Genomic DNA, 12,691 nt, shown 5'->3' with positions numbered 1-12,691 from the left:
AATCAAAACTACAAAGAGATATCATCTCACACTGGTCAGAATGGCCATCATCAAAAAATCCACAAACAATAAATGCTGGAGAGGGTGTGGAGAAAAGGGAACACTCTTGCACTGTTGGTGGGAATGTAAATTGATACAGACACTGTGGAGAACTGTATGGAGGTTCCTTAAAAAACTAAAAATAGAACAACCATACGACCCAGCAATCCCACTACTGGCATATACCCTGAGAAAACCATAATTCAAAAAGAGGCATGTATCACAATGTTCATCGCAGCTCTATTTACAATAGCCAGGACATGGACGCAACCTAAGTGTCCATCAACAGATGAATGGATAAAGAAGATGTTGCACTTGTATACAATGGAATATTACTCAGCCATAAAAAGAAACGAAATTGAGTTATTTGTAGTGAGGTGGATGGACCTAGAGACTGTCGTACAGAGTGAAGTAAGTCAGAAAGAGAAGAGTAAATACCGTATGCTTACACATATATATGGAATCTAAAAAAATGGTCATGAATAACCTAGGGGCAAGACGGGAATAAAGACACAGACCTACTAGAGAATGGACTTGAGGATACAGGGAGGTGGAATGGTAAGCTGGGACAAAGTGAGAGAGTGGCATGGACATACATACACTACCAAGTGTAAAATAGATAGCTAGTGGGAAGCAGCCGCATAGCACAGGGAGATCAGCTCAGTGCTTTGTGACCACCTAGAGGGGTGGGATAGGGAGGGTGGGAGGGAGGGAGACGCAAGAGGGAAGAGATATGGGGACATATGTATATGTATAACTGATTCACTTTGTTATAAAGCAGAAACTACTAACACACCATTGTAAAGCAATTATACTCCAATGAAGATGTTAAAAAAAAAAAAAAAAAAAACCAAAAAAACAAAGCTGGAGGAGCTGAGAGGGATGGGTTATGTAAACACACCCAGCAGGGACCTCAGAGATTGCTGGGTAGGAAGGGATGCTCCTCAGAAGAAATGAACCAATGGGCAAATTTAAAACAAGTCAATGAGATGATCTGAAAATCCTGCTGTTCTTATCTTTTTGGTAAAGAGGACCAGACCTGTAGCACTTCATTGTAATTTTCCCCACTGTGTTTAAGAAAAAAGGGTGAAAGTCATCAACTTTTTTGATCCCACTGTAAATGTACAGGTCATCATTATACCAAGAGAGGAGAGAGGAAATGAGAGCCAGTTAATAAAAATTTGTATTCAGCCTGGGAATTTAGCTAGAGCACATATCACTGGGGTATCTGAGCTCGTCACCTCCACCCCGTCAGCCACCCGATCTGATCCTATTCCTTTGTATTTGTTGCATTTGGTTCCCATGTGGCAACATATCATAATTCAGGTCTTGAAGATGAGCCCTCATCCCACCCTCCATCACATCGATCATCTTGCTGTGGTGACGTGTGTTCCTGCACAATAGTGCAGAAAAGACCTCTTGTTTTTGGGAAAACGCTGCAGAGAAAATGCTCACCACTGATTGTGCTGTGTGGTCTCTGCTCAAGACGTTCTGACATGGGCTTGAGGGACTAAGTCCTAAACACACATCCGCTTTCCCTCTGTGGCCAGCTGTATAAAACTGCAAAGAGACACACTTAATGGATTCATGATTTCGAAATAGCTGCCACTGAAGCAATTTGTGCATACAGCATCAGACTAAGCGAGACAGTGAACATGACAGTGAGTGGGATGGATCTTCATCCCCCAATGTAAGGAGCACCCAAGGGACACATTCTGAGATGTGAAGCAGAACATGGCCCAAATGTAACAACCAAAAAATAGGAATAGTTGTCAAAAAGGATAAAAAAGACTGTGTAAAGCAGATATGCTGAAAGAAAAAAAAAATACGGAAGACTAAGCCTTTAAAAAATGATATTTAAAAAATCTACAACAGCCAGTGGATTCCAAATCAAAGATATTTTGAAAAATAGTTTTCAGCCTTAATACAGTATTGTTGCTTTTTACCCCCAAAACAAGCAAATTAGAGATTTCTCTTTGTATCACTACTGCTTAATTTTTGAAAGTCTGCCCAAATGCATTTTCATTAAGTACCCTCTCTGACATTGACAAATGCAAACAAATAGTGAGGGTTCTTGACTAAAATACTAATGCGAAAGAAGTAAAATTCTATTCAAAATAATTTTCAACGACAGCATTAAAATTTACAATATTACCCACAGGTTTAAGCAAGAAGCTGAAGCTTAAAACTAACAGCATGTTCACTAAATAAATATATCTTCAGTTGTTTTTGCTTCGAAGGACAGAAAGCAATTCATGCTCTTTGATAAAAAAACATTTTTTTCCAAATATGGGAGGATTTACCAGTATGAAAATCGACCTAAGGTAAGTTTCTAGAAGCCAAGACTTTTCGTCTTAAAATTTCATAGCTAAATCCACATAAAAGAAATTAAGTGTTCAGTCAATAACTCTGCTTGGGTGTATGTCTGGAAGTACTAGATATACCTGTGAAAAGGCATGAGGTGACTATAATAAAGCCTGCAGCCATCACTTTTACATCACTTTATATGTATGCAACTTGAATAAATATTCAGCCTAATTATTATTTTTCAATATTTTAAATGACCCGTGACCTTAAAAATAAATCCAATACTAGGATATAACTTCCCTTACTCACTCAACAAAAATTTAAGCAGTTTAAGGATTAGCACCTGTGTATTTTTTACTCCTCTTGACAGCAGACGCTATCCTCAAAAAAGCACTACCCAAGACCACGACAACCACACTATGGTGCTTAACGCCTCCTCCCCAAAATTCAGTATGCTTGTGTCAAAACTAATATATAAATATCGAATGAAATTTCCTTGGAAGACCAAAACTTCCTGATAGAAAGAAGACTATCTCAGTGAATAAGACCAACAGTGGATGCATATCCAAATTTCAATAGTCAGATTGCTTGGAAACAACCCCATCTTAACACCTTCTTGATAACCATTATGGATAGATACATAACTAGGTAAAGATGCTCAGATATTCAAGAAAGCACATGACAAAATTATAGATGTGAAACACTGGCTGTTAACACTTGTCTACACAGTTCAGTTCAACGTTTATACTGTCTGAATCTCAATGTGTTTTATAAAGTCAAAAAGCAAAGAAAAAAACTCACCCAACAATAACACATTGTTCAAAAAGAGAGATAATACAGACTCAACTAATGGTCATTTGAAATGAAACAGAAGAGAAGATATAAGCTGTCTGATAAAAAGTAAACCCAATCACTGAACCAAGTATATTTTGAGATGTTACTTGTCATACTGACACATGAAAATTCTTCTCAATTCTTTCCAATCAAGGTACTCCAAGCATGGTTGAGGGTGGTGGCATACTAAACAAAACTCTTTCCAGAGATAAACCTGATCCAGAAAAAGAAAAAAAAAAGCTTTTTATTTAAATATCCTGTAGACCTACAATGAATACAGACAGAAAATGCTGTCAGTTACAGTCCTTTATACATATGCCTTTGGCTGTTTATTACCTCTCATCCTTTCAGCAGGGGTTTAATACCAGAATTTTCCATTATCAAATTATTCCCTTTGCTTACTTTTCAGGGCGCTGCACTTAACTCTTTTAAGTCACCAGGGTCCTAGTTAGTAGGAGATGCCATCGGCTGTGACCTGGATGTCTGAAGGAGTTAATGTAGCTCACAAAGCTTCCAGCCAGAAGCCACACCTATGGTGTGTTTATAGGGGAAATGGCTATTTTGGTAAAACATGGTGACCCCTAACATTATAGTACTCTAACACTAGTTTACTGATCTGAAACCTGACAACCAAAATGAACACTTACCTCCTCAGACGGCCAACTTGCCCCAGGGAAAATCTAAACTAAGTTTAAAAAAATATTGGCTGTGCTTAATGGAGATCAAAGCTTTTATTAAAAAAAAAAAAAAAAAAGAACGCACACACACACATACCCCTATTCTAGATTAAGTGTGAGTAAACTAATGAACACTGTTTGAATGCACACCTTTTTTTTTTCCTGTTCCCTCCTGTACGACTTGTAAAAGAAGAAAAAAATATCACTGTTGCCCAGAGCCCAGAGAAGCTGGGCTCCAATTCCTCCCCTTCCACCCCAACGAACCCCGAAATAGCTAACAATAACCAGCAGCTGACACCTAAATAGCCCTCACCACATGCCAGGCAGCATTCTAAGTGCTTTATATATATATACACACAAATATATACACTCAATCCTCACAACAACCCAATGAGAGAGGTACTCTATATTCCCCATTTTACAGACAAGGAAAGTGAAGTACAGAGAGATTAAGTAATATGTCCAACGTCACACAGCTAACTAGTGGCAGAGCTGGGTACAAGCCCAGACAGATTGGGCTCCAGAAGCAGCACACAAAGCCATGAGGCAATGCTGCAAAAACAGTAAACAACTCAAAGGAGAGTCTGATTGCTTTGCTTTGCTTTGCTTTGCTCAGCAGGAAAGTTTGTACAGAAAAATTTCAGAAATTATGGTTTTTACAGCTTCCTATAATAACAAAGACTGGGAATATCTGTGGACAAAGTTATCTTCCAATACTGCTTTTGCATCATTTCTATATAAACTTTAATTATTAAGCAGGAATACCCTTTTACAAACCTGGTTAGCCAAGATTTAGAAACCAAAATCATGGAGAAATAGGAAGCTATAGGAGACTCCAGAGAAGCACATTTCTAGATTCACAAAGTAGGACAGTACTCAGAATACTACTCAGTAAATGGATCCTGGACACTCCAGAAAATAATCAAGTCAGTTATTTAACAAAGTGGTTTGTAAGTACTTTAAAAATGAAAGGCATGATATAAACCTTTGGAAGGACCATTTGACAAACTCTCAATTGCCTTAAATAATATTCTTTAACTAAGTAATTTCTGCCTTGGCAATTTTTCCTTAGGAAATCATCAGAGGTGCTCACACAAGTTCATCTGCAAAGGTATTTATTACACAAATATTTTAAATAGGGTCTTTCTAATTTTTCTTAAGGGTCCAAAAATAAGGGAAAGGATTAAATTGCTTATAGCTATATGATGCAAAAAAAATTGGAATGTTTAATGGCATGGGGAAATGAATAGAAAGTTACATGAAAAGAACACTAAATTTCCTTATCCTGATATATAGCAAATATCAGGTCCATCTACTTCATATAAATACATTATATCACAATAATAATTATCTCTGGGTGGTGAGATTAAACTAACATATTCTTTTTCATGTTATCTATGTTTTACAGATTTCTAACATAAATGTTTACTAATTTTATAATCTGGAGAAAAAAACAAAATTTTTAAGAGAAAAGGCATTTGGTCATGAAGCCTAATATATTATAATGCTTAAAATGATAAGCTCATCAGCCTTGCTTCCTTCTTGGATATCATGAATAGACTGGCAGATCATGAGACTGCACAGAATACATGGATTTCAGCAAGGGATCTGACAGTCCTCATGACATTCTTGTAGAGAAACGTAGGCTGGCTGATAGTCAGGGTTCAGGGAGTTGTTACTACGTGAAAAGCTGAACCAAATATCATGGATGAAGAGACGGCTAACTACAAAGAAGGTCCTACTTCTCAGCTCTGACCGTGCCTTCGGCATGGGTACTCAAGCTACACCTTTCAAAGTCATGGCTAGTGAGAAGCTAGGAAGAGTTGGATGTGTGAAAACTGGGTAACAGCCACTAACATTGACCATGTTTCTGGAACAGAATTTAGCACTGATGTGGGTCTTTCCAATGCCAGAGCCCCCTCCACACACAGCATTTTCCAAACCTAAGTAAGTGTTTGTCAAATAAACATCACAATTATGATTCAAATAATTCTGACAGGCTAAAACACTCACCTGAAACCAAGATGCTATTTAACAGTCAGTAAATGTAAAGCCCTACATTCAGTTCAGTAACAATTTTACAAGTGTACTTGGCAACAGTTTGGGTGACGCAATGACCATTTTAGACTAAATAACAGTCGGCACAATGGAGGATTTTTGTTGAACGGAGGTAACAAGTACACTGGCAGATCCCATCTGAAAGTACTGAGTACATTTCTGACCTTACTCAAAGTGGGAATTCAACAAAACAGAGTAAGTCCAGAAGAATATGATCAGGGACATTCTAAGCCTGATTGGGAAAATTCAAAGAAACGGGGACTATTTAATTAGGTGGGCATTTAAAGGGACCTAACCAATATTTAAATGTTTGCTCTGTAATTCTGGGAAGAGGGGGAATCAAATTACTCTGTTATACTGGAAATTACAGTCTGTGTTCTGTTTCTACCATTCCACTGAAACTGCTCATCAAGGTCAGCAATGACCTTGAACTTGCCAAATCCAAAAGGCACCTCTCTACCGGATATTAACTGACTTCATGGCATTCAGTAAACAGCTCTGTGCCCTCCTTCCAACACTCCCATTACCACCTCTAGGACAAGTCATTCTTATCTCTTTTCTCTAGTTCCTGCTTCACACAACCTCTAGATGTCAGAGGTTGATCTGCTCTCGACCTTCTTCTCTCATTCCTCTACTTTCTCTCAGTGATTTTATGAATTCCTGTGGGTTTAAATAGTCTCTACGCTGATTACTGGCCAATTTAAATTTCCACTCCACACCTTTTCTCTGAACTCAGGGTTCTCTTGTATAATCAGAAGCATTTCCACCAGAAGCATTCCTGATTCCACATGCTACCCTTCAATGTGAGTTCTCCCCTGTCAGCATAACACACTCAGATGCTCCACCCAGAACGCTGAGAATCATCTTAGCATCACCTCTTGCCCTCACCTGTCATACCCAATCACTAAGACGTCCATTCTACCTCCAACCTGGGTCTTGAATCAGACCACTTCTCTTCACTTCCACCACTACTACCCAAGCCAAGTGAGCGTCATCTCTAAATGTGACTTGCCAAGGGTCTCCAGACCAATCTCCTCAGAGCTTCAACAAAAGGTCTGCTTAAACAATAAGCTGGATCATGACTCTTCTGTGCTTTAATGGTGGCCTCATGCACTTTGAAGAAAACATCACAAAATTCTTGTAATGGTCTCAGGACACTTCAGTATCAGACCCCTGCCTATCCACTCTCACCCCATCCAGTACCACCGTCGCCCTGCTTGGGCCACACTGGTTTGCTCTCAATTGTATAAGTGCAGGAAACTCCTTGCAGCCACGAGGGCTTGGAAAAGTTTGCTCCTCCAGACTCTGCCAATAGCTGGTAACTTCTTTTCCTTTATGTCTCAGCTTAAAAGTCACTTCCTTAGAGACTGCTCCCAGGACCACCCTGTCTGATGTGTACAACGCTCTGCCCCCAATTATTTTCTATCACAGCCTTTCATGGCCCCTTTAGGACACTTATCACAACTTCCAAGGATTTTCTTCCTGTACTTAATTTTTGTCTCTCTCCTTAACCCTGCCTGCTTGGAATGTCAGTTCCAAGAGGGAAGGAACCTTACTGTCTTATTCCTCATTGTATTAGCAGAGCTCAAAAACTTTTTCAGTGTTGAATATGGGAAGGAATAAAACCAGACTTCACTCCCAACATAAGGAAAATCTTCCTAAAATTAAGAGTTGTCTGGCAATGGAATAGACAGCCTTGTACAGACAAACTGACCATCATGGGAAGAGGGTTCAAGCAGAAATTGGGTGGCCACTTTTATCTGAGATGACATAAAGGGAGTTTCCATGCTGGGTGGGATCCTGGGCCAGATAACAATTCAGGTCCTCTCCACACAGTTTCCAGTTCTATAAAGAGAATTCTAAAGGAGTTTCAGGTTAAACATATACTCCCCAAGTAGCAAACATCATATTTCCTAATGAGAGGAAATTCTCACTAAAACGGCCCCATGAAACCACTTTGTACCCTGACCAAAAGTAACTTCCTGAAGTTAAATCAGTGCAGGCTCCCTCTGTCCACCCTGCCAGATGTGGTTTGGGACAATGACAGCCCACAGTGGTCTCCTTTCCGAGCTGTACAAAACGTGGCCCAGAAACGAGTTGGCAGATCAAGCCAACCCACTTGCAGTAAACCTAAAGTTCCACTCTTCATTCATTTGTGATGCTGCTCTGTAAACACACCAGGATCGCTTTATTTAGTGTCACACCCATTAATAATGCAGAGATCTTTATACAGGAAGGCAGAGAAAATTGGTCCTGAGTGATTTCGTTACTACAGGGTATACACGAAGTCAAAGGGACTGAGAGTCTCATTACAACTCTGTAGAAGTTGCTGGCAATATAGACAGCGGTTGTGGAGCTGACCACCACACAACAAAGCAATTCAGGCAAGGTATCCACTTCATGATCTTCTGGAGTCTTATAGTCAAAGAGTTAACTCTTCTCTCCCTCATACTATAGATATACGAGAGACCTAAAGACCAGTCGAAGACCATTCCTTCTACTCTTTTAGCTTCCTTCATCTCTAACTTTTTTTCAAGTAAGAAACCCAAAAATATGGCCAATACTTGCTTCTGATTGCACCTTTACAAGGATTGGTCATTTTGTCAGCAGATTAGTTAAGGCACCACTAGATATTGCAAAATGTTGCTAATAAGCCTATGAGGCCATGAGCTTTGTCCTTGAATTTTTCACCAAAAAAAAACAATGTTTTTTCAGGAAGATAGTAAACTTTACAAAGCCAAAGATATTTAAAATTCCTTTTTATAACATTCAGTGTTAACAATGCTGTGGGGAAATAATGGGTAGGGAGGCCGAGAATGAGAACTCTGAAGACCTTTCTAAAGGGCTGGTGGGCAGTGCTTTCCATTTAAAATACAAACTCCCTTTGATTCAGCAATCTGTCTGCTGGATATATGCCATATGTGTATCCTCTAATTAGTAGATTTAAATAGTATACAAGAGTGTTCATTTTTATTATGGCTTATAACAGCAAAAGCTTAACAGTAAGCCACAGTGCATCCATAAAATGGGATAATAAACAGTTGCTAAGAAAGAATGAGATGGGTTTCCATGTGCTGACAATAAAAAACCTTCAAGGTATATTAAGCAAAAAAAAGCACAGTATGTGTGTCTCTAAACACAACTAAATATTCATTTTTGAAAATTCTGGAGAAATGTATGAGAAATTTAAAAGTGGTTGTCTCTGAAACACTGGATTGAGAATGTGACTATCATATTTATTTTAAGCTCTTCTGTACTAGTTATTTTCACTGTGTGTAGTCATTATTATTTTATTAATAAGAATAATAACGATATGCAGTATTTTCTGCATGGTCTGGAAGCATCTACTTGCTCTCTGCAGGGGTGGGAAAGCGAGCATTCTTTTCCATTCTCCACAAGGTGAGCCAGAGTCTACTCAGTGGGCACGTAGCCACCCCTCCTCAACCAGTCCAGGAGACTTCAGAGGTTGCTGAGGTCCCTGCCCACACTCACTCCTTCCCCCTTTGTGTGGCCTACATGCACAGGTAAGGGGTAATTTTCATTTCTGCTCTTCCACTTTTAGATGTATATCATCCATCTCTGAAAAGCTAACTTAAGGGAGAATGTGTAGAGTTATTCCACTGCAAGAGATACCAGGGGAAAATCAGTGTTTCCCTTAGTGCTATTTACTCTATAATTATATTATTACCAAAACAAAACCAAGGAAATAAAACCATTTTCAACTTTAAAGTATAGTACTCTCCATTCTGCCAAATCCCATGAGAACCAGAAAGATCACAGTCCAAGGGGTTTTCTTCCCAACTTAGAATCTTGTATTTGCCTATCTCAAAATACTAAACAACTCTTTCAACTAAAATTGCTTCCACAAGAGAAAGTCGAGTACACTAAAGTTGAAAAGATGAAGTGCAATCTACATTCAACTTATTCGATGTTGAAGATCTTAAAGAGTACTTGAACATTGTTTTGTTCTTATTCCATCAAACAAATGCTTCCAACCCTACAGAAGAGGGGGGAGAAAAAGAAAAGTCACAGGAAATCATGCCTCTGTTTTTCCTATTATTTGACCTTGGACTTGAGATGGGGAAGCTACTTAAAGTATCAAGTGACCTTTCCAAACTGTATGAAACAATCCCCATAGTACTTTTCCTTTGTCAGAAGGTTGTGATACAAAGGCATTTGCTAAAATTTATTTTATGTATCTATTCATCATTTTTTGACTTTACTGATGAATATAGAAAGTAAGGCCAAATGTCTATTTGAAAAAATCTAATATCTACTTAGCTGAAAATCTGCTCCCACTAAATCTGATTTTATATAAGCTTTCTGACCCCTCCCCCCAAAAAAGTAATTTCATTTTTGTTTTGGGGGGATGTAAAAGTAATTAGTGAAATGAGCAAACTATAGCCTGGTGCATTGAGCTGTCTGTGGTACTGAAAAAATGACACCAAAGCTGAAATGTACTGAGCTAAGCTCTTACAAAGCCTCTCCATCACACTATTTTAATTCAAGCACTTCTGTCCATGACTCACCTGAACCATCTATTTTGATAGACTGTGTATAAACATTTTATAAAAGGTCACACTGACTTGCTTTCCAAGGTTCTCCATGGAAATGTCAGGGCCTCCCCAAGCTTCGTTAAAGCAATTCCGGTGGACAGAGAGCCAGAACATTGGCTATAACACTTACTTTTCCTGAATGCAGTAAGAAATCCTACCATGTACCAGAAACCCATACTAGCTAGCTCTCACTATCCAATCATCATACTGCTCTGCTAAAAGGAAAAAGAGGAAGTGTCACATCAGACTGCATGCTATGCCCAAGAACATGCTCTGAACAGCAGCATAAGCCCTGCATTGAGTTCCTTAACTCAAAGCTAATCTATATACTTAGAATTCTTAATAGTAAACTGAGAAGTACCTATTTGCTTAAAACTTATGAAAGAAGTACATCTATAGCAGTGACATCAATAAGTTAAAAAGGGGTCAATTCATCATTTTCCACACATGGATACATTAGCCTATGCACTTGATTTTACTGTGTTTCAGAGTGAACTATTTCAGCAGCAATCACTGACTACTCTCTGGATAAATTAGAACATGTTTTTTCTGGTTCTTGATTTCCAGCTCAGGGTCTCCACATTTATTTGGTCCTTTTCCATTTCATATTTTTAAAAAAGCATCTCAGGTAAGAATTTGGAACTTCAGCTTGAGGAAAACAAAAATCACTCTAGATTAAACACTGAATGCAAAAGCTACATCCAAAACAACTAAATGATATTACCTGAGCATCCATTTTGAAATTATCTTAAGTGTGGTTGGTTTAGCAGAAACCATGCATCAGGTCAGATAATTCCAATTATAAAAATATAACTTTTTGTGATGTTTATGTTGCCCCAACAATAAAGAGGTTCACTGTGCTTATAACCCTTAGAGGGGGAATTCATGTCTTCATTTTTATCACCCGTGCTCTTCGTACTCTAATCAATATATCTATGCATTTGTATAACAGAAATGGTCCTCAAAATTAGCCAGGGGTGGAATTCTTTCAAGTGTGAAATGATCTTTAAAAATATGACTTCTTTTATTTGCATTACTTTCTCTAAGTTTTAAGAGTTCTAATATGCTATCAAAAATTTTTTACACCACGTAATTAACATCTGGCCAATGTTAATGGCCAATGTTTGGTCCTCACAAACTCCTATAAGTTATTTCAAAAAAATCTCCCCATAATTCTTAAAAGGTTAGTATTTTCAGGAAGACACTTTGTTCTTGGTGTTAATACCATCAAATGTCCTCCGCCTTGAATGCTTGTTTTGCTGTGTGTTTTTCAGAAGGAACAGGAATAATACAAAAGCTGATGTTTAATTAAAAAAAAAACAAAACAGCAAGGTCTCTTTCTAGGGTGGATTAAATAAAACTACTCTGGTCTTCAAGCCAAAAAAAAAAAAATTAAATTACTTGATTTTTATAAATACCTAAGAAGATTTTAGAAAAACCGTTTAAGTCTAACCCTATTCAAATACCAAATGTATGGATTTAGAGAGGAACCACAGACAAAGACATGTCCACGTTCATGGTTGCTAACAAGCAGTAGCAGAGTGCAGCAGGAAGCATTCTGGGTGGAAGCTAGGAGGACAGGCCTGGTCACGCTCTGCACTGTCTAGCTGTGGAATCTGGCAAGCTGGTCACCTCTTCTGACTGCAGGTACCTCATCTGTAAACCAAGTCAAAGGGCCATTAGACCTATTTTGTTCCCTAGCCTTAAGCGTCTACCCTTCAAGTCAAAATGAAAAGATACTCTCATGATGCTTAAGTTACATTTTAGTATTACTTTAAAATGTTTGAAAGAATCTCAAAAGCCCACGATCATTAGTGCTGAATTAAAGATGTGTAATTATTTAATAGTAAACTGAGAAGTAATTAAAGATGTGTGAATTATTAAAATTTTAAAGGGTCCAAACGCATTTGCCTTGTTTTGGCAGTGCAGTTTTATTACTTACCTCTAAATATTCTCACTCTTTCTAATTCTCATTCTCTATCCTCCTTCCTTCAAAATCACACTTTTCAAAGTCTTTGCAAATTTGAAAGCATGATGAAGTAATTTCTCCCCCCTCATGTGGGGTCATGTGTATCTTTATTTTGCTTGGGCAATAGTTAAAATTGGTTTCTTCCATATTTAGTATGTTTTTGCAAATTACTAACTTAAAATTAATTTAACTTATAATTAATACTAAGTTATTTAAATTCAACGGCAACTCCTAAAGGAAAGCAGCCTAAA

At 38.1% G+C, this 12,691-nt stretch overlaps 1 protein-coding gene across 1 annotated transcript in view; it reads right to left on the bottom strand.

Moving 5' to 3' along the window:
• The window catches only part of KCNN2 (potassium calcium-activated channel subfamily N member 2), a 192,418-nt gene that overhangs the window by 174,969 nt on the left and 4,758 nt on the right, over nt 1-12,691 (bottom strand). The window lies entirely within an intron of this gene.

The sequence above is a fragment of the Delphinapterus leucas genome, chromosome 3, assembly GCF_059928025.1.
Source record: "Delphinapterus leucas isolate spDelLeu-1000000601 "Yukka" chromosome 3, BTC_Dleu_Yukka2, whole genome shotgun sequence".
NCBI lineage: Eukaryota > Metazoa > Chordata > Mammalia > Artiodactyla > Monodontidae > Delphinapterus > Delphinapterus leucas.
This window is presented reverse-complemented; position numbering and strand designations above follow the sequence as displayed.